Source organism: Cupressus sempervirens, chromosome 10 (genome assembly GCF_028749045.1).
Source record: "Cupressus sempervirens isolate cs-2001-9-10 chromosome 10, ASM2874904v1, whole genome shotgun sequence".
Taxonomy (NCBI): domain Eukaryota; kingdom Viridiplantae; phylum Streptophyta; class Pinopsida; order Cupressales; family Cupressaceae; genus Cupressus; species Cupressus sempervirens.
In genome coordinates, this window is record NC_143127.1 from 951136407 (window position 1) to 951163280 (window position 26874).

The 26874-nt window shown below is 37.3% G+C and overlaps 1 long non-coding RNA gene across 1 annotated transcript in view; it reads right to left on the reverse strand.

The window, feature by feature from the left end:
• The window catches only part of LOC149537127 (uncharacterized), a 29645-nt gene extending 4278 nt beyond the window's left edge, over nt 1–25367 (reverse strand). Inside the window, exons 1-2 of the long non-coding RNA XR_016357691.1 lie at nt 25235–25367; nt 25057–25146 (exon numbers count right to left, since the gene is read on the reverse strand). This is a non-coding gene — a long non-coding RNA (uncharacterized LOC149537127). The remainder of the gene's footprint in view (nt 1–25056; nt 25147–25234) is intronic.
• Nucleotides 25368–26874: the final 1507 nt, after the last annotated feature.

A 26874-nucleotide genomic window follows, 5' to 3' on the forward strand; every position in this document is an offset into this window, starting at 1 on the left:
GTTTCCAAGTTACAAAGCACGATGCCATATTGTTTCGCTAAAAGTAGTGGATAGGTGCAGATTATGAACTGTTCTTGGTTCAAGACAGATAGAGACGAGTCATTCTCCGTCATCAACCTTTCTTTTTATCACTTCTTACAAAAATAATGAAAAACTTCTTTCCCGCAAATCCAAATGACAAGATGCTTTAGTTTGAAAAGAAAAACGATTAAAGGTAACAACGGATAAAGATCTTGGTTTGAAATGGCTACTTCTTATCATATGTAATTTTGATCCAAACTGAGGAAGAATGTAAAGAGGAGAAATTTCCATTGCTTCTGTCAAATCAAATGGCAATTTTTTTACCACATACCAACTAAAGGTGGTATCAAATAATTTAAGAGGTTGATTGTCAATGTTGTCGACTACCCAATCTCCCTCTAAAAGATCATTTGTATATTTTTGACAAGGGAGGAGGTAGAGATGTAAAGAAGAAATGGCCCAATTACTCTCCACCTGCTTCACCACTATTAGGACCAAGGAAGGAAGAAAGAAAACATGTGGGAAGTCAAAGGAGGTATACCAAAAATAAACAATCTATCTCTTCGAATTGCAAGAAGAAAGGACTTATTGCACATGAATGCATGGTTGTTATTCTTTGCACTAGTTGCAGGAGAAGTAAACATTCTTAAATAACAAGAAAGACAAATTGCATTAAGGAGTCTATGTTCCATGCCAAGGATGAGAAGAGAAGTAACCAGTATTCAATACAAAGAGAAGAGGAATGTCAAATCACTTAAAGGAGGTAATAAGTTAGCTAATTTAAGTATGTGCATTTTTTATGAATATTATTCTCGTTGCAACATTAATGGGCATTAGAATAGCAAGAGTTAGAAGCTCCATCGAAAGCTTCATCTAGCCTCATCCAAAACAGAGAAAAATTAAGAGCAAGCAGTCACTAGGAAATTCAGAGAAGGAGCTTATGAATAAATAAGATAAAGGACAGCACGCTCATCATTGAGAAAGGCAAGGGGTTGTCATTTGATTCTTGGACAGATTACAAAGGAGAAAAGAAAAATACTTTCATTTGTAAGGGTAAATGTGCAGCACTCCAGACATTTCTTCTGACTCTAGTTATGTTCAAAATGCTAACTACACCTATAGGGTAAGCAAAAAGGATTCACTCACCATCAGGGAACATAGAGAACGTGTCCATTTCGGAAGAATGTCTGTTTTGGAGGCCATTGAGGTGCAAATGGAAAAATCTACGAAGCAATTAGTGAATTTCAATCTTTACATTTCTTTCATTGTTGTACGTATCAAGCTATAGTTCATGCGGTTGCTTAATTCAATCAATGTTTGTGGCCTCTTGAAAAAAGGAAAAAACCCACTAGCATCGATAGCAATATGGCCATTTTCTAACATTCCAACATCGTGTATCTTTTCATAGTAATGTTGTTATTGTAGCATGTAATCTATTCATTACTGCCTGTTTGTAGCAAGGAGGTGCAAAAGAAACAAAGTACTATGCGAGATGAAGGTTCAAATAACATAGGTTGGAAATTCAATTCTAGAAAGGAAAATAGCATCAAAGCGATGGGCCACATTGCCACCATAATTGTATTTTGCAGAAAATCTCGTCACAACTGTAGTATTTGTAAAGTTGTAGTATGAGGATCCATTAATTTTAGGATAACAAGTTATATGGGTCAGGACTCGGAAAGTATTAAAGAGTCTACCATAGCAATTATTATGATATAGTTTCTTACCCATTGTAACCATTGAAGTATATTTCCTACAATACCGTTTCTCTTTGGAAATCAGTGGATATTGGTGCGGATGCGTTTTGATTCTCATTTCTCCATGCATTCTCTATGGCTGTGCCTAGGAAGCGCTTCTTGGGCTTATGGATGCTCATGGAGGTGCTTTGAGTACTTCAAGGAGCATCTATAGGCTGAGTGCATCCACAGAGCCTCCATCGACATCTGGAAGCATCTGAGGGTCCAGGTGGATTTTCAATGCCCAGAATCACTTAAAATGATATTTTTGCATTTGCTAAATTGTTATATTTTATTATTATTTTGCTCTTTTTGCACCTAAACTCTAAAGCATACTTAAAAGAGGTCATTCATCATTCATTATTCTCATTTTGTTTGCATTTGGGCTCTCTTCTCATTTGATTTCCATTTTGACATTTTGAAAGCAAGGTGATTATTTTTTAAGAAGATCATTTGTAGCATGTCAAATAGCTTCTACAAAGGACTTGTAAGCGTCTAAGCTAAGCATTTGATCTCATTCTTGAATTTTTTCACTGCTTTATTTTGAGTTGATGAATTTTTCAAGTTTTAGAAGAACATTTACATAAAAAAACATTAGAAATGAAAAACCAAGTTTAGCTATCTATTTTTGTATCATATTTTTGCACTTGTATGCTTGATGTTCATAGTTTATTCCTAATTTGATTTTTTATTTTCTTTATAGATTAATAGATTATATTGTGCAAGAATGGTCACTACTAGTAGTCAAAGTACAGTAGCTGGGCAAGATGAATGAAGTGATAACTTCAAAATTGGACATGCATTCGAAAATGTAATGTATGTCATATTAAACCATTTAATAGCTCATATTCTTGTGTCAAAGTTCAATTTATGAGTCCTAGTAGTAAAGAAATACGAATGTGCAAAGGAAGCAAAGATGGAAAGGGGATGATTGATGTACAATTAGCAAGATTTATAAGTAAACAAGAAGTTGTTATTAATTTGGTTAACAGATCAAAACAAAATTATCAATCTCTATCTAAAAAGAGTAAAATAAAATTTTCCACTAATTCAATTGTATCCTCCAAACATCCATTATTGCAAGTATTAGTACTGGGAGAGGAGGAGGAAGAGGAATAAGTAGAAGTTATTGCTTGCGAAAGAGGTCCAATGGATTCCACATTTAAAATGGAGGCAAGGGAGCTTGTTGATTAAGTAATTGCGTGTTGCCTCTAGGCCAATGGTCTTCCTTTCAACTTGGTGTAATGATGCCTTGTCTATCTCTTAGGATTTAGAGGACTATTTACTTTAACTTTAAGAAACTTTTCCTTTAGAGTTCTCATATTAGTATTTTGATCATATATATAGATACTCAATTATCTCTTAATCTCTTTTATTGATTTCCACAATGTATTCTAGCGAGGTGTTCCTTGTTGATTCTCAATGTAATGGAAAAATGATATGTGGATTTATTTGTGCAATAAGTTGTTGTGTCTAATATAATAGCTTAGTTGCCTCTTATCTTTCTCTGTATTGATATAACTAGTTAATACCAGATTATAAATATTGAGCAACAATCAACAGAGATATTAAAAGAATAGATATGTTCTCTTCATGTTCTACTAATGCCTTGATGAATAAGCCCCAAATTGGTTTGATTTTCTCTCTTACACACACATATAATGACCTCTGGTATGAATATAGATAATCTGTAAGTCGATATAATATAAAATTGAAATAGAATAATGACGAATAGGACAGGAGGCGATGATTCTTTATACTGCTCCCAATCATTTTGTTCTCATCACATATCCTTTTGGGATTGTGCAGAGGTGTGACGTCTTCCTTGGACAAGCTCGGTGTGTATTCCCTTCCACTGGTTGAATAAGATGGGACGTCTGTCTGCTTTGTCTAGGTTCTGTCTTAATCTCTTCTACTGTCGAATGGTTTTTATTAATATCTGTCGAGAGTGGAGTCTGATTATCGCTGAGGAGTATGTGTTGCTTTGGTTCCCTTGTTTCGTCCCTCTCTTTCAATGCTTTGTCTGCTCTTCCAACATCTTCCCTGTTAACGTTTTTCTTCTTTTTTCTCCTCTTCCTATGTTCGCTCCTGTATCATATTTTTTTCCTTGTTTTTCGTTCCTCGATTCTTCATTTGATATTTATATTTGTTAAATGTGAACGGTCATGGCTACTAGAGTATTTATTTTAGATCATCCCTTCATTCTAATGAAAGATGTTTATTATATATTATAATATAATATGGTATAATTTAATAATTATTGATATTTATTTATTTAAATCTTTTAATATGTTTGTATTATTTTATATTTATTATAAGGTCTATAGTTATTTCATTTACTCTATTTATTTTTTGTAAATATATAATTAACAAATTTCACTATTATTTTTATTATTATTATGATTATTATATATTCAATTATTATTATTTCTTTCTTTCTTTATTTAATGTTTTATCAATTGATATAATATTATATTATATCCATTTGATATAGGATAACAATAAATGATATGTGTGTGTGTAATATTTGTTTATTTTAGTTTATCAAATGCAATCATAATTATAAATTATATTTATTGATTTATTTATCTTATATTAACTTTATTATTATTATAAAAGTTGATCTTAGAAATGGGGACATTACAGTCTGCCCTTCTCAAAATTGCTTGTCCTCAAGCAATTCAATATTCTCTCCTTAAGATTTGATTGACATTCCTGCAACAACAATTTTGAATTGGGATCAGCTAGTTTTAAATATAAATTTAAATATCACAAAATTAAATTTAAAAATAGTAAGATCAATTTTAAGAGAGAAACTTATCTTTATATATTGTGTGCTTCCCAATCCTTCATTTGCCTTCCTTTGACCCATGACAAGTCTTGATTAGTAATCCTCATAAGTATTGGTAGAGACTTTATCTCTTCCAAATCCTTAAGGATACCCTCTTTGCTATGCAATTGTAAACCTTAGGGGAGACTTTATCTCGCCCTAGGCCTCTATGAGTAGCATTTTGGGAAATACTCATCTCTATGATCCCTAGGAGAGACTTTATCTCATTTGAGGTCATTACGGATATTCCTTTAGAATTATCTCTCTCTATTTAATACTTAGGAGAGACTTTATCTCATCCTAAGGCCTCTATGGGTATCCGTTTAGGACTACCCATCTCTATAATCCTTTGAGAGAGACTTTATCTCTCCCTAAGACCTTTATGGATATCCCCTTAGGATTACCCCTCTTTATTTAATCCATAGGAGAGACTGACTATCTCAACCTAAGGCATCTTGGGGTATCCCCTTTAAGGTTACCCATTTCTATAAAGCTTGGGAGAGACTTTATCCCTTCGCAAGTCTTTAGAAGTGTATGATCTCTATAGTTTTATACAAGGAAGATTTGAGTATAAATACAATTGAAGATTTGTATTAATATAATTATTGCAAATTTTCATAATTAATTACTAGGTATAGCTACTACTGAAGTTGGATAATCTCTTGTCCCACTTTATCTTCCATTTTCTTTATTGTTGATTACTAATTCCCTTCTCAAATTCATGCATGAAGTGGAATTTCTTCAAAAGACCATCACTTCTCTCCTTCATTTTGTGCTTGGATACTGTTCGAATTTCCTGAATCATGTCTTGCTTTCTTATGCGATTCTTCTATTTCTCTCTCAGATGTTGCTTCTATTCTATTAATTTGATTCCTTTTTCTACACTTGTGACTTGATGCCCATGGTTCTCTACACCTAAAGCATAAGTCTTTCTTCATTATATCCTCCTTTTGCTTGAGAGCATCCTTTCCTTAGCATTGATGCACAACACTCCACTGTTCTTTGCAAAAATAACATTCTTTTTCTTTATAATCTTTTCTCGAGTCATTGTTTCTATGTTTTGTCGTCGTTGAGAAATTCTTAGATCTTTCCTTTGAAGGATTTGATTCTACCATTTTTTCTTTTATAATGGCTTCTTCCAAGTTTTGTGGTTCATGTTGTTTGACAGAGTGCCCGGTGGAGTTTTTTAATCCTTCTATAAATATATGTGTGAGTCTCTTTTGGGAAAGGTCTAGAACCATAACTAGCAACTCTTGAAATTTGCAAGCATAGTCTTCCATTGTTCCAGTTTGTCTGAGTTGAGTTAGTTCTTGGAAATATTATTCAATGTCCTTGTCATCAAATCTATTCATGAGTTTTTGGGAGAATTCTTCATAAGATTTTACATCTTTATGTCCCAATGAGATATGCCCATGGGTCCACCAATCATGTGTTGCTCCCTCTAGATACACTATAGCAAATTGCAAGGCATCTTCTTCTGTCATGGGATTTAGAATAAAAAATGTGTTTGATTTTTCTAACCATTGGCACGATGTAATCTTTTCTGAACCATCAAAATGTGGAAGCTCAATTTTGTTACTTTTATGTTTGAGTTCTTCATTTATCACCCTTCTAGACATCTCCCTTCGTTTATCCTCACAAAATTCTCTAAATGATATCACTTCTCTAATGTTAGGCCCTAGAGTGGCATATGCCCTCGCAATATCTTTCGTGCTACTCAAGGGTTGCTCAACCCCTTCTTCCTCTCTTAGATTTACTGTTCTAGTTAGGAATGTAGGTTGGGGTAGGATGGAGCTTGAAGTTACATTGTTATTTTCAGAAATGACTAAATTAGTTTCTCTTCCTATGTTAGGTTGACTTCTCAAATTATTGATTTAGTTTCTTATGTTTTATAACGCTTGCAAGAGGGTTTGATTTGACTTCTCCATTTGATTCAATATAGTCTGATGGGTTTGCTCCATATATGTTCTCACTTCATTTGCTAAGTCGTTCACTATAGTTTTACTTGTCCTTCTCTCGTAAGTTTCCATAAGCCTTCACCCACAGGATGGCAAGATTATGCTCTAATACCACTGTAATGACCCCTTGTTTATCTCTTAGCATTTAGAGGACCATTTACTTTAACTTTAAGAAACCTCTTCCTTTAGAGTTCTGATATTAGTATTTTGATCATGTATATAGATACTCAATTATCTTTGAATCTCCTTTGTTGATTTCCACAATGTACTCTAGCAAGGTGTCCTTTTTTATTCTTAATGTAATCGAAAAATGATATGTGGATTTATTTGTGCAATAAGTTGTTGTGTCTAATATAATAGCTTAGTTGCCTCTTATCTCTATATTGATATAACTGGTTAATACTAGATTATAAATATTGAGCAACAGATCAATGAAGATATTAAAACAATAGATATGTTCTCTTCATGTTCTATTGATGCCTCAATGAATGAGCCCCAAATTGGTTTGATTCTCTCTCTCTCTCTCTCTCTCTCTCTCTCTCTAAATTGGTTTGATTCTCTCTCTCTCTCTCTCTCTCTCTCTCTCTCTCTCTCACACACACACACACACACACACACACACACACACATATAATGACCTCTAATATGAATATAGATAATCTGTAAGTTGATATAATATGAAATTGAAATAGAATGATGACGAATAGGACAGGAGGCGACGATTCTTTATACTGCTCCCAATCATTTTTTTCTTATCGCATATCCTTCTGGGATTGTGCAAAGGTGTGATGTCTTCCTTGGACGAGCTCAGTGTGTATTCCCTTCCACTGGTCGAATGAGATGGGACGTCTGCCTACTTTGTCTAGGTTTAGTCTTAATCTCTTCTACTGTCGAATGGTCTTCTTTAATATCTATCGAGAGGGTAAGTGCACAAAGTTGTGGTGCCAAAAGGGGGGTATAAGTGGACACCTTTTTCCTGAAATCTGCAAATTTTGAACTTCAACAAGAATTTGAAGATAGTTACGCTCAAAATTTTTAGATATGAAAAAAAAAAATCGTAGTCCTTTGAATCTAGTTTCTAAACAACTAATTTTTTTTCAAAATGGTTTAGTTTTAGGTCCTCAAAAAAGGGGGCCACAAAAAGTGGTACTGTTTATTCCATAAAAACATAGCACAGTACAAAGTGTGGCCCCCCTAAAATTTTAACTTTTTTTTTGAAATTTTTTAATCGCTTTGGTCAAAAGTTACTTAACACTATGTAGTTTATCCCAGATTTTTTGAGTAATTTTATAATGTCTATTTTTTTTTTAACGAATTTTTTAACTAGACACATCCCAAAAATGTGAAATATCTGTGTGCTCCCCCTAGAAATAATTGAAAACTAATCTAAAATCAAATTTTTTTTTTTCAAAGTGTGTAGAATGGAGTCTAGTTTCTAAAAAACTAAGTTGTTACAAAATTCGATGAACGAGCTAAAATCTATAGCCCAATTAGTACGTGGTGGTTTTTGACAAAAAATGAACATACATTCAAAAGAAATTATAGATGAAAGGCTTGAAATAGTTCAAATTAAAAATAAATTATATGGTTAGATAGCTAACACAGAGACCTATAATGCTATGTAACCTGATCTTATCGATACCCAAACATGAGAAATCTTGAAGGGGAGCACAGAAGAAAAAATAATCATTTTTTGTATGTTTGCTGGAAAACACGTCTCAGGCCTGTTCATCAAATCCAAACCTTTGGGTTGGATCTCCAAGGCAAAACCAAGCCTTAGGCTTGGGTTTGATTAAGGTTTAAATAGCGCGTGCACCCTATAGCGCGTAGCGTGCACGCGCCATTTAAACCTCAGTTCTAAATAGCACGTGTGCGCTATAGGGCACAAGCACTATAGTGTGCACGTACTATTAAGATGTAAGTTGCAAAAGAGAACTAGGTGGGGGGGATAGGAGAATGGCTATGTGTGTGCATGAAAGAGATAGAGAGAAAGTAGGGGATAGGAGAGGGGAGAGAGTACAGGATGGGAGAGAGAAAGTGAGAAAGAGTAGGGGTGGCAAAGAGAGTATAGGATGAGAGAGAGAGAGAGAGTAGGGGTGGCAAAGAGAGGAAGTGTGAGAGAGAGTACGGGTGGAAAAGAGAGAGTGTGGGATGGGGGAAAGAGATTTAAACTAGGGGATGGGAGAGAGAGGAAGTGTGAGAGAGAGTACAGGTTGGGAGAGAGAGAATAAGAGTAGGGAATGGAGGAGAGAGAGAGTAGGTGATGGGAGACAGAGTGGGAGAGGAAGAACTTGAGAGAGAGGAGGATGGGAGTGCATGTGTGTGAAAGAGAGAGAGTATGGAATGGGAGAGGGGGAAGACAAAGTAGCTCAAGAGAGAGTAGGGGACGGAAGAGAGAGTAGGCGATGGGAGAGGGAGTGGGAGAGGGGGAGACAGGGGGGAATAGAAATGTGTGTAAGAGAGAGAGAGAGAGAGAGAGAGAGAGAGAGAGAGAGAGAGAGAGAGAGAGAGAGTAGGGGATAGGAGAGAGTGTGAAAATTTAAGAGAGACTAGAGGGTAGCAGAGAGAGAGAGAGAGTGGAGAGGGGGAGAGTAAGAGTGAGAGTGAGAGAGAGAGTAGGCAGTGGGAGAGGGAGTGGGAGAGGGAGAGCAAGTGAGAGAAAAAGTAGGGGATGGAAGAGGAGAGAGGGGGGATGGGTGTGTGTGTGTCAAAGAGAGAGAGTCAAGAATGAGAGAGGAGAGAGAGAGAGATAGAGAGAGTAGGCAATGGTAGAGGGATGGGAGAGAGAGGGAGAGAGTGTGAGAGAGAGAGAGAGAGAGATAGTAGGCGGTGGGAGAGGGAGTGGGAGGGAGAGAGAGGTGGAATGGAAGAATTTAAGAGAGATAGAGTAGGGGATGGGAGAGAGTAGGTAGTGGGACAAGGATTGTGAGAGAGAGAGACAGGGGGGGAATGGGAATGTGTATTTATTTATAAGAGAGATAGAGTAAAGGATGGGAGAGAGTGTGAGAGTTTGAGAGAAAGTAGTAGGGGATGGGAGAGAGAGTGAGAGTAAGGGATGGGAGAGAGAGAGAGAGAGAGTAGAGAGGAAGAAAGAGAACTTGAGAGATAGACAGTAGGCAGTAGGAGAGGGAGTGGGAGAGGGAGAGGGAGAGGGAGAGAAATAGGGGGATGGGAGTGTGTGTGACAGATGTAGAGAGTAGGGGATGGGAGAGAAGAAGAAGAGTGGGGGGATAAGAGTGTGTGTATCTATGAAAGTGAGAGAGTAGGGGATGGGAGAGAGTGTGAAAGTGTGAAAGTAGGGGGTGGCAGAGAGAGAGTACGACGATGGGGAAGAGAAAGTAGGCGATGGGAGAGGAAAAGAGAGAGGGGGGATGGGAGTGTGTGTGTGTAAGAGAGATAGAGCAGGGGATGGGAGAGAGTGTGAGAGTGTAAGACTAGGGGGTGGATGAGAGAGAGAGTACGACAATGGGGGAGAGAAAGTAGGCGGTGGGAGAGGGAAAGAGAGAGGGGGGATGGGGGTGTATGTGTAAGAGAGATAGAGTAGGGGATGGGAGAGAGTGAGAGTGTGAGAGAGTAGGGGATGGGAGAGGAGAGAGAGATTAGGGGATGGGGGAGAGTGTGAGAGTGTGAGAGAGTAGGGGATGGGAGACGAGAGAGAGAGAGCAAGGGATGGGAGAGAGAAAGTAGGCAGTGGGAGAGAGAGTGGGAGAGGCAGAGAGCTTGTACAAGATGGGAGAGAGAGAGAGAGAGAGAGAGTAGAGAGGGAGAGAGAGATAGTAGGTAGTAGTAGTGTGAGTGTGAGAGAGAGTAGGGGGTGGTAGAGAGAGTACGACGATGGGGGAGAGAAAGTAGGTAGTGGGAGAGGGAGAGAGAGGGGGAATGGGAATGTGTGTAAGAGTGACAAATTAGAGGATGGAAGAGAAGAGAGAGAGTAGGGGATGGGGGAGAGAAATTAGGTGGTAGGAGAGGGAGAGAGATAGGGGGGATAAGAGTGTGTGTGAGAGATCTAAAGAGCCGAGGATGGAAGAGGAGAGGGGCTGAGAGAGGTAGAGAGAGAGTAGGTGGTGGGAGAGGGAGAGTGAGAGAGAGTAAAGGATGGGAGAGAGTAGGAAGAGAGAGAGGGAGGGGATGGGAGAGAGAGTAGGGAGGATGGGGAGTGATGTGTTTTGAGAAAGTAGGGGGTGGCAGAGAGAGAGTACGACGACAGGGGAGAGAAAGTAGGCAGTGGGAGAGGAAAAGAGAGAGGGGGGATGGGAGTGTGTGTGTAAGAGAGACAGAGCAAGGGATGGGACAGAGTGTGAGAGTGTGAGAGTAGGGGGTGGCAGAGAGAGAGAGTACGATGATGGGGGAGAGAAAGTAGGCAGTGGGAGAGGGAAAGAGAGAGTGGGGGGATGGGGGTGTATGTGTAAGAGAGATAGAGTAGGGGATGGGAGAGAGTGAGAGTGTGAGAGAGTAGGGGATGGGAGAGAAGAGAGAGAGTAGGGGATGGGGGAGAGTGTGAGAGTGTGAGAGAGTAGGGGATGGGAGATGAGAGAGAGAGAGAGCAGGGGATGGGGGAGAAAAAGTAGGCGATGGGAGAGAGAGTGGGAGAGGCAGAGAGAGCTTGTACAAGATGGGGGAGAGAGAGTAGAGAGGGAGAGACAGAACTTGAGAGAGAGAGATAGTAGGTAGTAGTAGTGTGAGGGTGAGAGAGAGTAGGGGGTGGTAGAGAGAGTATGACGATGGGGGAGAGAAAGTAGGCGGCGAGAGAGGGAGAGAGATGGGGAATGGGAATGTGTGTAAGAGAGACAAAGTAGGGGATGGGAGAGAAGAGAGAGAGTAGGGGATGGGGGAGAGAAATTAGGTGGTAGGAGAGGGAGAGGGAGAGAGATAGGGGGGATAAGAGTGTGTGTGAGAGATCTAAAGAGTCAGGGATGGGAGAGGAGAGGGGGTGAGAGAGGTAGAGAGAGTAGGTGGTGGGAGAGGGAGGGTGAGAGAGAGTAAAGGATGGGAGAGAGTAGGAAGAGAGAGAGGGAGGGGATGGGAGAGAGAGTAGGGAGGATAAAGAGTAGGGAGGATGGGGAGTGATGTATTTTGAGATAGTGCGTACGCACTTTATAGTGCGTACGCGCTATAGTGCATACGCACTATCTCAAATCACCAAAAAATGGTCAAAAACCAACCTTGGGGCCCATTTCATCGATTTTTAACTTTTGGTTTGTTATGCTCTCTGTTATTCCGATAGAAAAAACAGGTTTCAGCATCTAGCAAACACTATTTCAACACTTTTGGAAGCTAGCAAACACCAAATTCAATCATTGGATACGTGATTTGAAGAATTTTTGAATATTCTTTTAATAGAAAAGGTTAGTGCAATCCATTTTAAATATTGTTTGTCGATATATAGATACAAATTTGATTATAATTTGATATGTTATGTAATATATAGTGAATTTATTAAAAATTGTATGTTTGAATGAAATGTTATTTCGAAATGGTTAGAAATTTGACAAGTCGTTTGATATATATTGTGTATTCATTCAAATAATTATAATTTTTATATGTAATTGAATAATTTGTAATTTACACATTTTAAGTAATTCGGATGTTTGAATAATTTGACATGTAGAAATCATCATCATGCCAAGGAAAAACCCAAAGATTCAAACAAATGCAGATAGGGAGAGAGATTTGACAATTAAAAGAGATAAAATGAAATTACTACATGAACAAAGAAAATTGCAAAGCAATGATGAAGAATTAACTTTCGAAGAGGATCAAGAACCACCAGTACAAAGAAACAAGGAGGAAGAATTAGAAAGACAAAAAGAACGAATGAGATTGTTACGCTCAAGAAGACAATTGAATTGTGAAGCTACACCATCCTCCAATGTTGGAGTCATATCATCCGCTACACCATTTTTGAATGTTGGAGTCATATCATCCACTACACCATCTTCCAATGTTGAAGTCATATCATCCTCTCATGTTGAAGAGACATTGATTTATAGATCCGACAATATACACACTCCATCATGTCATGTTGAAAGCACAACATCAACACATCAAGTAGGTGATATTCCATCTTTTATATCTTATTGCCAAGGCACATCATCTTCAGTTCAAGGTACGCAATACACTCAACCTTATATTGATGTTCAAAATGTTGAGAGAATTGAAGAGATTAGAACACCTTCTAGAATTCGTTTTAGAAAATCAAAATATTTGATTGATATTGATACTAACATTTTGAAATCAATGCCTGACAAGATTAGCAAGCGTACTTGTCAAAGAAAAGTTAATCATATGTGGAGATTATTTTTTGAAGAATTAAATATTACAGGTCAATGCCAATTATTTGTTGAAATGATGAGGAATTTGAAATTTAGGCCTATCATGAAGATTCTTGGGCTAAGAATGATGGACGATTCAAATGAAAGAAATATTGTAAAGAATCTAATGAGTGCTTATGACAAAGTGGGTCCTAAATCACGCACCAAAGATAGTAATATCACAAGACGAGTACTCACATCGACAATAGTAAGTAGCCAAATGAAGAAAGCTCGACTCATGAGAAAGACAAGAAAAACATTAAAAATTGGTAGAGGTACCTTAAGGAGAGCCATGCTAAGGTGTGAGAGATTAGAAGATCCAACAAAAAATGAGTTATGGACATTTAGCGGTAGACTACCGCGAAAGGATAAAGAAATTAGTGAAGCCTTGAAATCATTGATCGAAGATTTTTGGAAAAATAACATACGTGTTTCTCCTAATCAAAGAGATGTTGTAAGAAGGAGGATTGGTAGCCGAAATCACGAGCCACATGCGAAACATTTTTTGGACTCAACTCAAACACAATTTTTTGCAAAATTTATTGGTATGTATCCTCAAATTCGAATAAGTCAAAGATTTTTTGAGATGTGTAAACTTTTTTATGTGAAAATAAATCACACACGCACAACTTGTTGTTGTAGGATACATATTGAATTTTCTAACCATTTTGATGTTTTTAGGCACATATGCGTAGTTTTGCATTCTTAGTTTGTTTTGCAGGATTGTGACATAAAAGAGCCATCAAGATCTTCAACGGAATTCATATCCAACATTTTATGTGAAATAGGGGATGGCTAACAATTTTACAAGACATCATGCTTGGATGGTACGTGCTTATTTTGTGGTTCTTTGCAACTTTTATCAACTTTTCAACATATGGATAGTACACATGCAATTGGAAGTGAAATAGTAGATTATGAAAAATTCAAGACAGTGACATATGCTCTAAAAGATGGAAAACATGGTAAAAGATGTGATCTAGTTATTGAAAAGATTTCAGTGTATGAGTTCATGAAGATTTTTCGTGAAAAGATTATGTACGAGTATGCAAGGCATACCCATAGAGCTCGATGGTTGGATTTGCAATTCAAGTTGTGCAAGGATACGTTTTCATTGGATACCATTGTTTCGGTTGTAGATTTTGCAGAAAACTACACACTACAACCACAAAATGAGGTGCAAGAAAAGTATTATACATCTCAACAGGTTTCTATATTTGTTCACATAACATTCATGCATTCACCTACAAGTACAGAGGATGACAGGAAGATTTTGAGGGAGTACCATTTTTACATCAGCAATGATCAATCACATTCTACGGAGTTTGTACATGGTTGTTTTCAACTATTTTATGGAGATTTGGCTAACAAGGGCATATCATATCGTCAACACATTATTTGGTCAGACAATTGTGCATCTCAATTCAAGAATGCACGAATGTTCTATTGGTTGAGCAGGATGCACAGGTTGTGTAGAATTCAATATATGTGAAATTTCACAGAGGCTGGTCATGGTAAGGGAGAGCACGATGGTGCAGGCACATGCATTAAAAGAGCCTTGGCTCGTGAAGAACTAAAGTACAAAGATGGAGCAATATTGATAGATGCAAAATCCATCGTCCAATGGTGTAATGCTACAATGGGTCCAAGTAAGGAAGGTGAGTCTACAGTTCGTATATTTTTTTGGTTGATAGATAATACTAACATTGCACCATATCAAGATTGTTGCACACTAACAGGATCTAGTGAGTTACACTCTTTTAAAAGCTCTGATGCAGGTTCATGGAGTATCCACACACAAAAAATGGCATGCTATTGTCCATCATGTGCAAAGGAAAATTGGGATGACTGTGAGTCAACTAAATGGGTGGACAAATGGGACATATGGGTTTTGGACCCAATTGACACCTATCGTCCCCCACAAGCACTGGAAATGGTAGAGATGGATTCATCTATTGACTTTGACCGCTTGTCAGATTTAGTGCAACCTGGTAATATATATATATATATATATATATTTATTTATTTATATATCTTTGTAATTTCAATATGTAACTTTATAACTTTTACCCAAGTATTTTCTGAATTAATGACTGCATTTTATACATTTTTCACTACAGGCCATGTTTTTGTTGTTATTGCACCTGAAGACAATGAAGAAGGGACAGATTATTATTTGTGTCGTTGTGTTGAAGCCAAACAAAAATTGGATCACTCGGTTATAGATGGTGAAGGTTTAGAGTACCATGTCAATGCGATGGTTGTAATAGGCACATGGCTTAGACGATATCCTATGAAGAATCCTAACTTGTGGTTATTCAAGGATTGGCAAACAGAGAGGAAGATTCTTCATTATTCAAACCTTGTTGTCGCATCAAATGTCCACTTGATAAAATATGGTGGAAAACCACATAATAAGATTCTTTGGAAAGTTCGTGAGTCAGATCATGAGGCAATACTTGAGACATTAAAATGTCGAGCAGATCCAGTTGGCTCATTAGATTGAATTGGGAGAGAGAGAAAAAGTGATCAATTGGATCCAAATACAATGTTACAACCTCTTCCCTAAGACTATCACATGACTAAGGTGGACCGTATTGTTATGATGTGTAAGTGATGAGATTTAGTTTTGACTTGTTTAGAATATAGATACATTATTTGAATTTATATTAGATTCTTTAATAGGACCCATTTTTTTAATCTTATCTTAGATTTGTTACTATGCTAATTCTTCATTTGTAGGTCACCAAAGAAGAGGGCTAATAAAGTTGACGCACAAGTGATAAAGGGTGAGATGCCAAAATCATCTGAGAAATGGTATTATCAATTCACATCCTCAATATTTATTAGTGTTCTTTGTTCAAGTACCATTGTATGCTAAGCATCTTATGCCTGGAATTGCAAAGGTTAAATTATGTCAATACTAAGGTTTGTAGCATCAATACTAAGGTTTTTAGCATCAATTGGTAATGCTAAGTATAGTAGTTGTATAATGAATCCTTTTGAACCAATATGACTAAGATTCTCAGAAGAAGACTAAACCATATCATCTGTCTACTCCCTCTTTATATAAGAGTTTGTCAAACAATGAGAATGAAACATTGATTATTACTCCCCCCTCAATGTAAAATTCTCATTGATTGCATTTTGTAAAGTTTTAAGTCACTATCAACCTCTATATCATTGTATTCTTCTTATCATCAAATTACACAACAATGAGAATATGAACGATGACTTCTTCACATGAACCTGACAATTATAAATGCTACACCTTAATAAATGTTTGGGCTTGGTCTTTACCATTCGAGCTTATAATACAATACATTGGCTTCATTTGTATTTGGAAGTATTTATTATGTTTGTTCCAAAAGTCATTCTTCATTTGCCAATATGAAAATGCGACTATCATGAAAGGCATAGTCTTATAATTTGTAATTTGTATAATGGTATAAAAGCTTGGTTGTGGGTTTGAATCCATTGCCCCCATGACCCTCCTTCTCAAGCATTTATTCTATTTATTCTTCTACCTCCTCCTCCGCTTGGCCATTTTGCAACACCATCTGGATGGAACTCTAGCCTTCCTCAAAACCATTATACATGACCTCTCCTTCTTCAAGATATTCTATAAAAAGTTCCTCAACCCTTGAACCTTTCAAAACCCCAATCTCAATGGAAGGCTTCTAGACCAAAGGAACTAGTAGATCCGGTTCTTTAAGAGAAAGACAACAAATCCAATTTTCTAGTGACTAGATGGAAAATTGGGGAAATCATTTTAATTAGTTGTAAATCGAAAGGAATTATAAGTAAACTATATCAATATAATAAGTAACTTAGTAATTATATCAATATAATTTAATTACTAAGGAAATGAATTTATTACTCTAACATATAGTACATTATTTTGCAAGCAAAGGTGTTGAATTTGATGCTTAACAAATTTACATACATGTGTAATAAATAATAAGTGTTGTAGCTTTGGGATCAACACTATAAAATGAAGGATGTCATACTACATTCACAGAGGTACCAAAATATTTTATTTGATATGAAGACAAAAGAAAATGTGTATTCTTCATAACTGCATTTGAGTCTCATGTATTATCATTTTATGCTATTGACATCAGAGATACCTTTACATCTTCATCATTGTATTGATCAACGAGTCCTTATTGCACTCACTAGTTCTAAGCCAATGACTAAGGTATGAAAGAGTTTACATTAAAATTTCATCAGTACTAAAATTCAATATAAAATTCATAGGCACAATCGAGTGGTAACTTTGATGGTTTTTGTAGGGTCTTATTATTCCTGACCATCAATGTATCCCTAAGGTGTATATACAGAGGAATTATTAGCTAGCTATAAGAAAATATTAAGTTTTATGTGTAAATATATTTTATTTTTTTATATAAAATAGTTATTTATTCATATATAATTTTGATTGTAACATGTTGAGTTACAGAAGATTCTAGACTAATGGACTAGTGAGCATGTTAGGAAGACCTCGTTATATACACTGGTCATCTCCCACTTGTTGGCAATTAAAGACAATTAGGGATTTATTTTGTTCCCCTAGTTGGAAAGAGTATATATCTAATGATGTACATTTTACACCTATATGGCATTATTGGGCATATGTTTTGTATAATTTTTTCTATGTATGTCATTTTTTACATATATTTCATGTATGACATTATTAGACATATGCTTATGATGTTTCAAATTATTGATAAATGAATTATATGATATTGTTAGACCTTATGGAATCAACTTTGATTTTTTGTTATCACATTGGTTTGATGCTTGTATTCAATCAATCAACATATTTTCCTTTTAATTCTTCCACATTTGGCATATCCATCTAACAATGAACTTATGATACTCCCATCAAGAAGTGCATGATTGCATGGTTTTATGGTGGATGTCCCTCTCTTTTTTAAATTCCAATTTTATTCATCTACATGAGTAAGGGAGATCAATTCCATTTCTTTCAATTGTATTTAAAGGTCATTAAAGTTTTTTCAAACAATGTGATTAAATAAATATTATTCAGCATTTACCTCTATCATCAAGGTTGATTCATTCCTCCTCTTATTTTACCAAATAATTTGGATGAATCACCCATGGCTCCTTACATTTCTTGAAGAAAATTTTCAAAGACTTTGCAACATGTCTTCTCTTCTTCCATATAGTTCATGTTCATTGAAGACATTTGGTCAAACAATATATATGCTTTGTCTATTCTCACAACACCAATAGTCATGGTACAATGCTTACAAGATCCATAGTTGAAGAGAAGCTATGTGAAGCTTCTAGAACCATGGACCTATACTTAATTTAGTATTATTGCATCCATGTTACTTATGAAAGTGGAACTTTCACATAGATAAGTAGGGAAACCAAAATTGAAAGCCAAACTTAACATAGAAATGTAAAGCAAGCCTCAACTATATTCTCATTAAACACTGTGAATTCAAATATCTTTGACGGGGCATATCTCGGAGCTCATGCAAGATATGGATGAGGTTCCAGTTCCTATAGGATCGTGTTGCAGAGACTTACAATAACCTCTCTCGATTTTTGGAGATCGCATTCCGTTTTCATTCTACAACGCCATCTCGAGTGATGTTGAAACTTGTAGTGTTGGCGAGTACAAAGTTGCCAACTGCCAAATCTCTCTCATCTTTCGTCGTGGGATCAAACTGTCTGCTTCATTAGCTCCGGGTGGCCGGGTAAACCCTATCCCCAACCTCGTCTTGTCCCCTTCAGTGCTCGAACGTTCTCAGGCACACTCAACCGGAATGTCCCTAAGGGTCACTAAATGCCACAGGGCTGCAATCTTTGACGGGGCATATCTCGGAGCTCGTGCGAGATATGGATGAGATTCCAATTCCTACAGGACCGTGTTACAGAGACCTACAATAATCTCTTTCACTTTTTGGAGATCGCATTCCATTTTCATTCTACAACGCCATCTCGGGTGATGCTGAAACTTGCAGTGTTGGCCAATACAAAGTTGCCAACTACCAAATCTCTCTCATCTTTCGTCGTGGGATCAAACTGTCTACTTCATTAGCTCCGAGTGGCCGGGTAAACCCTATCCCCAACCTCGTCTTGTCCCCTTCAGTGCTTGAATGTTCTCAGGCACACTGAACCGAAATGTCCCTAAGGGTCACTAAATGCCACAGGGCTGCAATCTTTGACAGGGCATATATCAGAGCTCGTACGAGATATGGATAAGATTCCAGTTCCTACAGGACCGTGTTACAGAGACCTACAATAACCTCTCTCGCTTTTTGGAGATCGCATTCCATTTTCATTCTACAACGCCATCTCGGGTGATGCTGAAACTTGCAGTGTTGGCTAGTACAAAGTTGCCAACTGCCAAATCTCTCTCATCTTTTGTCGTGGGATCAAACTGTCTACTCCATTAGCTCCGGGTGGTCGGGTAAACCCTATCCCCAACCTCATCTTGTCCCCTTCAGTGCTCGAACGTTCTCAGGCACACTGAATCAGAATGTCCCTAAGGGTCACTAAATGCCACAGGGTTGCAATCTTTGACAGGGCATATCTCAGAGCTCATGCGAGATATGGATGAGATTCCAATTCCTACAGGACTGTGTTGCAGAGACCTACAATAACCTCTCTCACTTTTTGGAGATCGCATTTTGTTTTCATTCTACAACGCCATCTCGGGTGATGTTGAAACTTGTAGTGTTGGCCAGTACAAAGTTGCCAACTGCCAAATCTCTCTCATCTTTCGTCGTGGGATCAAACTGTCTACTCCATTAGCTCCGGGTGGCTAGGTAAACCCTATCCCCAACCTCGTCTTGTCCCCTTCAGTGCTCAAACGTTCTCAGGCACGCTGAACTAGAATGTCCCTAAGGGTCACTAAATCCCATAGGGCTGCAATCTTTGACGGGGCATATCTCGGAGCTCGTGTGAGATATGGATGAGATTCCACTTCCTACAAGACCGTGTTGCAGAGACATACAATAACCTCTCTCGCTTTTTGGAGATCGCATTCTGTTTTCATTCTACAACGCCATCTCGAGTGATGTTGAAACTTGCAGTGTTGGGCAGTACAAAGTTGCCAACTGCCAAATCTCTCTCATCTTTCGTCATGGGATCAAACTGTCCGCTCCATTAGCTTCGGGTGGCCGGGTAAACCCTATCCCCAACCTTGTCTTGTCCCCTTCAGTGCTCGAACATTCTCAGGCACGCTGAACTGGAATGTCCCTAAGGGTCACTAAATGCCACAGGGCTGCAATCTTTGACGGTGCATATCTCATAGCTCGTGCAAGATATGGATGAGATTCCAATTCCTACAAGACCGTGTTGCAGAGACCTACAATAACCTCTCTCGCTTTTTGGAGATCGCATTCTGTTTTCATTGTACAATGCCATTTCGGGTGATGTTGAAACTTGCAGTGTTGGCCAGTACAAAATTGCCAACTGCCAAATCTCTCTCATCTTTCGTCGTGGGATCAAACTATCTACTTCATTAGCTCTGGGTGGCCAGGTAAACCCCATCCCCAACCTCGTCTTGTCCCCTTCAGTGCTCGAACGTTCTCAGGCATGCTCAACCGGAATGTCCCTAAGGGTCACTAAATGCCACAGGGCTGCAATCTTTGACGGGGCATATCTCAGACCTCGTGCGAGATATGGATGAGATTCCAGTTCCTATAGGACCGTGTTGTAGAGACCTACAATAACCTCTCTCACTTTTTGGAGATCACATTCCGTTTTCATTCTACAATGCCATCTCGGGTGATGTTGAAACTTGCAGTGTTGGCCAGTACAAAGTTGCCAACTACCAAATCTCTCTCATCTTTCGTTGTGGGATCAAATTGTCTGCTCCATTAGCTCTGTGTGGCTAGGTAAACCCTATCCCCAACCTCGTCTTGTCCCCTTCAGTGCTCGAACGTTCTCAAGCACGCTGAACTGGAATGTCCCTAAGGGTCACTAAATGCCACAGGGCTGCAATCTTTGACGGGGCATATCTCGAAGCTCGTGCGAGATATGGATGAGATTCTAGTTCCTACAAGACCGTGTTGCAGAGACCTACAATAACCTCTCTCACTTTTTGGAGATCACATTCCGTTTTCATTCTACAACGCCATCTCGGGTGATGTTGAAACTTGCAGTGTTGGCCAATACAAAGTTGCCAACTGCCAAATCTCTCTCATCTTTCGTCATGGGATCAAACTGTCTGCTCCATTAGCTCTGGGTGGCCAGGTAAACCTTATTCCCAACCTCATCTTGTCCCGTTCAGTGCTCGAACGTTCTCAAGCATGCTCAACCAGAATGTCCCTAAGGGTCACTAAATGCCACAGGGCTGCAATCTTTGACGGAGCATATCTCGGAGCTCGTGCGAGATATGGATGAGATTCTAGTTCCTACAGGACCGTGTTGCAGAGACCTACAATAACCTCTCTCTCTTTTTGGAGATCCCATTTCGTTTTCATTCTACAATGCCATCTCGGGTGATGCGTATCTTAATTATATTGTTGGAAAGCGTATCTAGCATGTCATTTTTGGAAAGACAAATCATGGAACTTGGTAAATGTTTCATAAGTTAATGAAATGTGTTACTACCAGATTATGTAAACTTAGGATTATATGATCTCCAAGAGTTTGGTTATGTTCTTTAGCGCACCTTGGACGCAAGGTAGTGTGTAGCTTCTATTCCCTCTTTGTGAGTAATGTTAGTCACTTTGTATATGTAAATTGGTTTTCAATTGGGTATGTTATTTTCAACCTTAATGGTGATGAAGGATTAGCTTGAATCAGCTTGTAACTATCTAGCCACCAGATTTTCTGTGATTCCGTCAAATGTGGGTTTTGTTCGTATTTATTTTTTTTATTTTTTTTGTTGTGCTCTTGACCTTTGAGGCTTTGAATTTAATCTTGTGCACTTTGGTTTTTGAAATTTTATGTTCTTGAGGTGGCTAGAAGGTATGTTCTATGTTGCTAGTTATGTGTTGTAATGTTCTCTATCAGGTTCAATGTGAAACATTGATAGAATGTATAAGGGAGTAGATTGCGAAGAACATACCATTCTCCTTTTTGTAATACACTATTTATTATGTTTTAATTAAACTCACCTCTAAATCCTATCTTCCACTTGGACCCATTCCTCTTTTGGCAATCCCTGAGATTGCCAATTCTTATTAATTTGAGTAGAGACAAGATGAACCAGATTAATACAGTGACCTATAGATCGAAGGAGGATGGTTAAGAAATGGTCTACCAAAGATCAGCCAAGGATAAGGATAGCATAGTAAGAAAATGATTATTTATCTGGTGGATATAAGTCTTTTATATAACAAACCATTTATATGCATAGTAAAAGAACTGAATATAGATTTGAGACATATTGATCACCTGCAGTCTGATCATCTTCACAAGTATGCAACTTTTGTTTCACTATTTCATGCGAGTTTATTGAACTTTCTTTATGAGGTCATTTACAGATGGGATGTTCAAAGGTTGAGTTCCTATGGGCTGTCAATACTTTGACTATACTTTAAGTCAACGATTATCAATATGGGAAAAAATGGAACTCGTTGTATTTTGAAGTACTGAGAAGATGGCCTTGCCCTTCCCCAGGAGTTTCAAAAATGGGAGACATTAGGTAAGAGAGTGAAAATGTTACTATCACTTCAACGCACATGACACAATTGGAAATGCAAATTTTGATGGTAATCATTTTGTGACAAGGGAGAGACTAGGGATGATCATTGTTACTATCTCTTTAGTAGTGGATTTTTTTTTTCTCTTGAATTTGGTGGTGGGGGATCAGTGGTAATTCTCCTTGAATATTCCTTCTTATGATGTTAGTGACAAGTGTTGCTCTTTGAAAACACTTGTACAATCTTTTTTAAATTATTAGATAAAAACAAAGAATTGTAAATATTAAACATGATTAGCCTTTAGTTCCTAGAAGATCTTCATTTCCCCATCAATGCATTTAGAAAGTTAAGTTTTAAGAAGATCATAAATAGAAAAAATTAGAGAAGCGATTTAAACATTTATATTGATTGGAAACATGTGAGTCTTGAGTTTCCTCTGCCTTTTAAAGAACATTCCTTAGCTAGCATACCTAATTCCACATTCCATAAGAGTGTCATTGCGCTAAAGATTTAGGAAACCAACTGCTCTAAGATAAAGCTTCCTGGTCAATAATAATCTAGCCTATTGAGGTACATAATACTTCTCAATTAAACTTGTGTTAATTCAGTATTAATTTTGTAATTAACTACAATTTTAGTATCTTTGTACAGGGGGTGACTAAGAAAACTATTTGAGGTCCAATTTGAAAATATATTTGTAAGGATCTCGACCAAGGTTCACAACTTCGATGATTAATACATTCATTTAGGCTAGAACCTCACTACAAAAAAATAATATATAAAAAAGGTAGTGAATAACGTCATGTCTAGACCCAAATCAACCAATGAAAGTCAAATCAGCATAATGTGGAACAACAATATATGCATTGAGTGGGTTGTCATAGAAAAGCTTCAGAATAAAATTCATGTCTAGAATTAAAAGACCTTAAAGAAAATTTATGCTTGTAACACAAATGGCCATTCAAAATTGAATATGATTACAATATGTGAAATAGCATTACGAGAACTTGTAATGCTCTTGTGAACATCGTGTTAATTCTTGTAAGAATCCCTAAGATGCTTGTTATACTCAAAATTTTGTTGAAATTGAATTAATTTTTATCCTGTTGGTTAATTGGCTTAAGGTGATATATGCTTCTTGGATGGAATAATGAGTTCGTAATTAACTCTGTATTAAGATTCATAGCATCTTCTAGTTATTTGCAAAGGAAATTTATAAATTAAGCTAATGTCATATGGCTTGCTTGAGAAAGATGTCCGTGTTCTTATTGATGGGTACTAATGATTGTCCACATTTAGTTCTTCAATATCCTATTTGACAAGCTTTCCATAGACATTTCTTTGCCATACTAAGTATTTTTGAAAACATATTTGAGTAGAAGCACTATAGTAGATACTACATGATGTTTTAACAAATAAAGTAATGGGTTAAAGACTATTATTTCCAAGGTATTATGTCATAGTATTTTAATTGTAATGATCTTAGACTAATGATATTCTTGAAGGTAACTTTGACATGCAGCAAGAAAGACAACCTACAGCCAAGGCTATATTGTGCCTACAACCAAAGCCATAAATGCTCACAGCCAAAGCCACTAGTGCACATAGCCAAAGCCATGGATGCTTATAGCCAAAGTTACGAGTGTTCGCAGCCAAAGCCATGAGTACATGAAGTCGATGATCACAATTGTTTACAACTATTCACCAGAAACAGCTTCTTTGCAGTTTTTGAGAAATACTAATAAAGCAAAAAATAACATCTACTAGTTGGTAGACATAATGGCAACTCTCTAGCAATTGAATTTAATTTCATACATGCACATATCTAATTTAATGTCATACACGAACATATCTAAGTTAACGTCATACATGAACAAACATATAATATAAAATGATAACCAATAATGTCATATACAGTAACAAACACATAATATATTATGATAACCAATAATGTCGTATATGAACAAACATATCATATATTAACCAATAATGTCATACATCAAATAAATTTCATACATCATATATAGAATGTCATATGTACATCAAATGTATGTTGAATATGTCTCTCTGATGCCTATATATATACATGGGGAAGGAAACAAGTCTCTCTCTCTCTCTCTCTCTCTCTCTCTCTCTATATATATATATATATATATGTATCGAATATCTCAACTACATCTTTTCCTTCCCACAAGGGGAAGGAAACAAGTCTCTCGACGTCCTTTGCCATCGTGTGGAGGGAGACAATGGAGATGACGAGACCCTCCTCACACGCTCACTTGACCTCTTGTTGAGGCTCTTCTCCAAGTCCAACTGATACAAAAAAAGTAGATATGAATCAATATTTATTATACGTTGAAATCAAATATATGTACACACAAAATCAATTATTTTCTTACCGCCAACAAATAGTCACTCTGTAAGTCCACCTCAAATGCTCGTGGATGATCAGGCGTGACAAGACCCTACAACAATTCAATAAATATAATCACTTATAAATAACATTAGAAATTTTGAGATTAACTATTATAAACAACAACTAAAACGAAAAAAATTCTTTCATACCTCCATCAATGGCTGTGAGCTAGCCACAGCTGCGGCCACTCCACTATCAACAGATTGTCGTAGATGAGGAGGTGTGTCCGACATCATGAGCTGCATGTCATACAATACACGTTATATCTAACATGAAACATGGAATAAATATAATCAAATGAATTAAATTAACATGAAACAACTGTACCTGTGTGAAGCTCGTATGATGTCTCTGCTCTGTGTCTGTGGTAAAGGTTGAGGGTCCTGTGGAGAACTGATGCACATGCATAATTTTTTTTGTCAATCCTTAATATGATTACGTAATAAATATATGTATTAATTAAAATGATTAAATTGATACATACCTCAAGACTCGTCGAAGGGACAAAAAATGAGCCTGGAGGATCGCTACTAGGCCCAACAACACTTTGACCCTAAATTTTGAACAATGTCCATAAATGCTAATTAATTAATCATTCACTATACATATGAAATGTGATCAAATTAGTAATTTACCTGTATGTCAATGCCAAATGTCTCGTTCAGGAACTCATCGATGACAAGCCCATCATCCGCACCATCTCCGGCACGAGTGCCAAATGTGCATAGGGATCCGCATGAAGTGCACATGTGACCACGATGCATAGAAGGCTCCCCCTCAACTAATGGGCTCGTGGAATGGATGAGGGTCTGCGTCAAAGCATTAATAGTCCCTAGAGTGCTGGCCTCTACATGTTCCTTCACAACTGAAGGAATAATCACATGCTCGTGCTGTGGATGGACCACAGGTGCCCTAACTACATTAGGGTCACGACGTCCTCCTGGCCTCTCAAATGATGACCCCCCACCTCTACCCTGGGAGTCTAACATATCAAAATAATTGGGGATCTCCCCAAGGACAAACTCACAATATAATTTCTTCAAAAAATACATGGGGACTTCGTGATTGTTGCAAGGAGAGGCATCAAAAACCATCCACCATCTATCCCAAAAATTATTTCTAATAGCATCGTGTATGCACCAATGGATGGGAAATCGTTTAGTACCCTCTCTAACAGTATTTGGCTCATCGGATTTTCTAAATAATGCACATATACTACCTTTTGATGTTTCTTTTTTTTTAACATCTTCATATGACAATTTATTTGCATAAAATATTTTTTGTTCATCCCTCTTAGCTTGCCAAATATCTAACTGACCACTAACTGAGGCTATCTGAGTGTTAATGGATTCGAGGGATGATGCCAATTGAGCCCTCATTGGATTGGTTTGTCCGGATTCTTTTAATCGAGCAATGAGTCTTTCTAATTCAGTTTTGCCTCTCTGTATTTCATTTCTTATATTTTCTTGTGTGCCTGGCGGAGGTCTTGCAATTGGTTCGGGTTGTGGAATTTGTTGTTCTTCTTGAGGAGGGTTTTGATTTTGAGGTTCTTGAGGGTTTTGTGGATTTTCAGGTTGATTATGGACATTTCCTGATAAAAAATCAATTGAAATCCAACTAAATAAACAAATCTAAATGAAATTTGTAAAAACCCTACAAAAGAATATCAAAAACCAATAAAACAATATGGAAAACATATTAAACAATACAAAGTTAAGTTTATATCACTTACCTCATCGTCGTGGGTGTGCTCGTTGTCTTGGATTTCGTTGGTGAGGAGCCATTTTGGCAAATGGTGGTGAATTATTTGCTGTCAAACCCGCGTACGCGCTGTTGGAGAGCCAAAAAATAAAACGAAAATGATGGGCTGCGGGTTTGCAGCCCATCATATAACTTTTTGGACATCAGAATAGTGCGTACGCACTATAGCGCGTACACGCTATTGAAAATTAGAAAAAGAAAAAAGA